Source organism: Typha latifolia, chromosome 5 (assembly GCF_019914945.1).
Source record: "Typha latifolia isolate L0001 chromosome 5, TyphaL0001v2, whole genome shotgun sequence".
NCBI classification, from domain to species: Eukaryota; Viridiplantae; Streptophyta; class Magnoliopsida; order Poales; family Typhaceae; genus Typha; species Typha latifolia.
This window is the reverse complement of record NC_133090.1, coordinates 4,498,667-4,504,828: the sequence shown is the minus strand read 5'-3', so window position 1 is coordinate 4,504,828 and position 6,162 is coordinate 4,498,667.

Here is a 6,162-nt window from a genome sequence, read left to right as displayed (position 1 = left end):
TTTCACACTCTCTGTATGTGCGAACCTAATGCGGGCGTTTACAAGCGCGTTCGAATGCACTCCACCCGTGTTCGAACGTGACATACCGAAAACTTATTTTTCTATGAATTAAACACTAAAGCAAGAATAAAAGACACCTCTAAAGTGTATCTATGCTCGAGACGACATCGGTGAAGTCCGAATCATATCAATCCACCACGCTTCTGCAACCTTGTCCTCAAGGTGTGGAATTAGGGAAGCGATCATTGAACTCTGACCCAAGCTCCTCCATGATTTGATCCTCTGCACGGGTTCCCCACATATCTAAAAATAGAGGAAGGGTTGGTGTTGAAAAGGATGCGAACTCACTTGTATCCGGCTAGCGAGAAAGGGCATCGGCTGCTCGGGTTCTCGATTCCCTTTTTATAGACTAGCTTGTAGTCATACCCAAGGAGTTTCGTGACCCATCGTTGTTGTGCTGGGGTGTGCACACGTTGCTCCATGAAGTAGGGTCACCATTTGGTGACGGCGTGTAGAATTGCTAGCATTTCACGCTCGTAGGTGGATAGCTGTCGCGACTAGTTCGACAATGCCTTGCTCATATAAGCTACGGGCTTGCCATCTTGCATCAATACAGCTCCAATGCCTTCACCCGAAGCATGGCATTCCACCACGAAGGGCTTGTTGAAATCTGCCAGAGCCAAAACCGGTGCGGTAGACATAGCTATCTTTAATGCTTCAAAAGCCTTCATCACCTTGCTCGTCCATTAAAACCCTCCTTTTATGAGTAAGGAGGTCAGCAGGGCAGCAATCTTGCTGTAGTTGGTAACGAATCACTAATAGTACCCCGTCAACCCAAGGAATCCTCTCAATTCCCGCTGATTAGTGGGAGTTGGCCAATCCACCATATTTTTGATCTTGCTTGGATTGGCTTCCACTCCTCTCGCTGAGATTATATGACCCAAGTACTCCACTCGTAGCTCACTCGATAGGCACTTACTCATCTTGACTTTTAACTAGTTTTGTCGCAAGATATTTAACACCTCATGCACATGCCTCAAGTGCTCGCTCCAATTCCTGCTATACACTAGAATATCGTCAAAGAAGATGAGCATGTACAAACACAAGAGTGGGCAAAAAAGGTCATTCATCAACACTTGGAAGGTAGCCGGTGCATTGGTGAGCCCAAACGGCATGACTCGACGCGGATTTGATGGTATCCTGCTCTTAAGTCAAGTTTGCTGAAGTAGGCCGACCCTGTAAGTTCATCCAGCAACTCCTCGATTATCAGTATTGGGTACCGGTCTTTGACGGTGATCGCATTTAAGGCTCGGTAGTCGACGCAAAACTGCCAACTCCCGTCTTTCTTCCGAACCAGTAGCACCGGCGATGAGTAGGCACTTATACTCGGTTGAATAATTCCTTGCTCTAGCATTTCCATCACCAATTTGTTGATCTCCTCCTTCTGGACATGTGGGTACTGATATGGCCGAACATTTGCCGATTCAGCCCCTGGAATGATTTGAATGAGATGGTCATGCCAACGGGTCAATAGTAGTCCTTGGGGCTCCTAAAAGAGATCCTTGAATTCCTACAGCAGCTCTTGCATCTCAGTGGGTATTTTCCTTGATGGTGGATGTTCTGGTTCAATAACAATCATTTGCAAGCTTTGAAGTCATTGGGTCCCCAAGACAATGTCGGCACCTTGCTAGGCCAACGGATAAAGATCCAATATAAAAGTTTGGCCTTACACCTTCAATTCCACACCTCCATAAATGAAATTTGCTCGCAAGGTGGTGCCATCTCCAATCGTCACATCAAACCCGTCCGTGGGTTTCGACTCGAGCCCAATCTTCCTAAAAAGCCTCTTGTCCATGAAGTTGTGGGTGGACTCGGTGTCGATCAAGATCCTCACTATGGTTGTCTTGATTACACTATTCACCTGCAAAGTCTTTGGCGCGACTGTCCCTAAATAGGCATGGAGGGAGATTTTGGCTATTATGTCCTCCACGGGTTGCTCCTCAGCTACTCCTCCTTGATGTCTAGCCACACCTTCATCTTCAGTTACAATCTCATCCTCTACCTCCTCTAATCCATCTATTAGCATCACCGATCCCATTGGTTTAGCGCAGCGATGTTCGGGTACAAATTTAACAACGAAAACATAGGCCTTTGGCTCTTCGTTCCTCCACTTGAGCAGGTGTGAGTGCTCGTACCGGACCTCTAGGGGCGTACTTCACATCTTAGGATGGCTTCATGGGTGCTCGAGGAGGCACCATTGCAGTAGTGTTTCTTGGTACGCCGATAATATTTCCTACAGCTGTGGTTGGTTGAACTAGATTGCAGCAGTGTTTCTTGGTATTATCGGCGTACTTCACATCTTAGGATGGCTTCATGGGTGCTCGAGGAGGCACCATTGCAGCAGTGTTTCTTGGTACGCCGATAATATTTCCTACAGCTATGGTTGGTTGAACTGGATTGCAACTTCCTTGGCTTGTCCAGTTCTGTTTGAGGTGTAACTTCATGGCTCGATGTTTGTCTTCCATGAGTACTGCATCTTCGAATGCCTCCTTTAAGGTTCTAGGCCTTAAACTCCTCACGTCGGCTTGTATGTCTCCCCACAGCTCGGAGATGAAGGTGTGCGCGAAGTTGCTGATCCATCCATAGGGGTTGGCATCAGCTACTTATCCTCTCAAATTCTTCTTGGTATGCCCCAACTGTGGTCCTTTGCATCGTCTTTGAGAGGAGAGCATCGAACTCTTCATACCCTGATGCTCCAAATCGCTGCGTGATATCGGCACAAAAGTCAGCCTAAGTTTCAATCGTCTCATGGGCATTGGCTGCTCGAAACCAATGAAGCACTACATCTTCAAGGTGGAAGCTCACAAGCGTCACCTTATATTCTTCCGCTATATCTTGGTACATGAAGAATTGTTCCACCCTATACAACCAATCGATCGAATCACCATCTTTGAACTTTGGAAATTCGAGATGCACGATTTGCCCATGGATACCGTTGTCTCAATCTAGATCACATCCCATTCCTTGTCTAACCGGAGGAGGATGCACCATGAATGGCTGATGATCCCTCCTTCGATTTTGGTTAACTCGACGCGGTTCCAGTTCGTATTGTCCCGCCCACGGATCTATATCTCCAAGACGATCTCCATAGTGGTTCACTCGTCGGATGGGCGCACCGGCAACTAGGCTTGGTGGAATCATCCTTGCTTGTCTCTGCCCATATGGTGGTGGCAGCAGAGGCTCTTGTGGTTGCAAATTTTGAACCGATGGCGGCGGGTTCATGGCGGTGGACTTGCGTCGTGGGGTCAATGGTGCATTTCCGTTCACCATGTCTTCCCTTGTCGCCCGTAATTCCCACATTATCTCCATCATCATCTAGTTGTTGATGGCCATTTTTTTGAAAAGAGACCCCAATATGGCTTGAACGCTAGGCTCTTGTGTATTCAGATTTGGTCGGGCAGTTGCGGGTGGAAATTCCCGCAACCGTTTCCCCCTCCTCTATTAGGGAAATCTCATCTTCCTCATCTCGCCGTGCAGCCATAGCCTTAGTTGTTGTCATAGGAAGCATGTGTCCAAGGAACGGTGGCTCTGATACCAACTTGATATGATCTCCCCGTAGGATAAGGCTCGATCTATCCCGATTTTCAGATCTGGATAGGATTTGGCACAAAACTTTGAAAATAGATCTCGAAAGATATAGCCATCGGATTGATATGAAATTTTGATATGTGGAAGTTCTTGAAATAAGCTTTCTAAAAAATCTAGTTTCAGGCGAATCGGACGGTGGGATATCTAGATATTGTCTCATTAGTAGACGGACGTTAGGAAGTCCTTCTTTGGATCCGTGGATGGAGGCACGAGATCCTAGGTGATGATGGATGGAGGTGGATCGGTGGTAATGGGGTGGCACCGGTGAATACGTGGAGGTGGAAGGGTTATGGGTGATGGTAGGAGTTAGGGCAAGGTGATAGATAGATTAGAAGAAGGGAGAGGGGTGGGCCGCCTTATGGGACTAGGGTGATTGGCTGGTTGAAGGAGGCTAGAAGCGGCGACGCTGGAGAACGAGAGAATGAGAGAGCAGAAGATGAAGGAGGCTAGGGCAAAACTCAATTCATTCAATAATTATTCCATGGTTGCCATCCATACCTTTATAGGCTAACCAAACAATTCAAATTTGACAATTATTAACCCTAAAATAGTAGATTTTCATCGACCACGTTCGAACAAGCCCGATCGCGTTGGAATGCATATTTTTTGTTCTCTGTATGTGCGAACGCAATGCAGGCATTCGCAGGCGCATTCAAACGCAATATTCAGACGCACATTTTGCACTCTCTGTATGTGCGAACCTAATGCAGGCGTTCATAAGCGCGTTCGAACGTACTCCACCTGTGTTCACAAGCGCGTTCGAACGCACTCCACCTGCGTTTGAACGCGACATACCGAAAACTTATTTTTCTATAAATTAAACACTAAAATAAGAATAAAAGATTCCCCTAAAGTGTATTTATGTTCGAGACAACATCGGTGAAGTCTGAATCGTATCATTCCGATTCAACTTGATCCAGCTCTAGTTGTATCAATCCACCACGCTTCTGTCACCTTGACCTCAAGCTGAGAAATTTGGAAAGCTATGTCCCCGCTAGGGGTGAAAACGAGTCAGATTAACTCCGACCCGACCTGCTATCTGACCCGATTCGGATCGGATTCGGATAAAAAATTTCTATCCAATTAGGATACGGATTCAGATACGGGTTGGATATATTTTTCGGATTCGGATACGGATATCGGATATCCGTTTATCCGCATATTTTTTTAAATAATTTACAGTTTTTAGTTTGCTTATTTAAATAGTAAATATTAATATTATTACTAATAATACATTATATATTATTTATAGAGATTAATTTCTCTAATTTTATAAATTTGACATACAAAAAAATTATTTATCGTAAAACTCTTAATAAGTTTGTGTTAATTATATATAAATAAAATATTATAATTATTTTAAATTCAATCAATATCCGTTTAAGATCCGAAAATATTCTGTATCCGTTTAGTTAGGATATGGTTTTAAATTTTGCTATCCGTCTAATATCTGTATCCGAATTCGTATCCGGACTAAAAATATGGATTCAGATATGGGTTAAGCACTATCCGATCCGTATCCGATCCGTTTTCACCCCTAGTCCCCGCCCATATGGCAAGCATGATATACATGGCGAGATAAGTCAGAGCATTAAATACGTACTCAAAATAATTTATCCCAGATATAAACTATATTTATAATTTAAATAATCTGATAAGATCTACAAAGGTTACCATAAATCATCAATATTATAACTAATATGCGGATAAAAATATAATCTCACATGTACATTATATCTTAATATATAAATTTGAGGCTAATATAGTGAGATATAAATATGGCAAATACTTCAATGCACCTTTAAAAATTATAACCTTAATCCAACGGCTATAATAGGTAGTTTTCATACCCGGTACCGGTTTCCCGGTACCGGTTCCAAAACTACATTACGTAAAAAAAAGTATATTAGTTAAGAAGATTAATTATGTGTGCCTAACTTCCCAATTTTCTTGTTATACCCGAAACCAGTACCGGTTCCAAAACTACATTAAGTAAAAAAAAGTATATTAGTTAAGAAGATTAATTATGTGTGCCTAACTTCCCAATTTTCTTGTTATACCCTTGAAAATCTTAACTATTAGATCTTCATCAAAGTGATTGATAAGTACAGAAGAAGTGCTCTACAAGTTTTTTTTTCTTCCGTTAAAATTTCTCTCTTAAATATAATTATACCTTAATTATAGGAGATATTATTTAATATTAAATAATTTAAATTTGATTATTTGATAATAAACTTTAATTTAAATATAATTCTCTATCTCTATCTATTAAAATTTAATTTAAATCAATCTTAAACTAATGAGAGATATATGTAAATAATAAAAAATAATTAAAAAGATAAAATATAATTAAATTTTTATCAACTTAATTATAAAAGTCATCAATACCCTTATTTTGATATATATACATTACTCTAAGTAAATGATATATATGTCTTTTACTTAATAAAATATTAAGATAATATAATTATTAAAAAATAATGTGCAAGATTATATATCTAAAAAAAATTACCT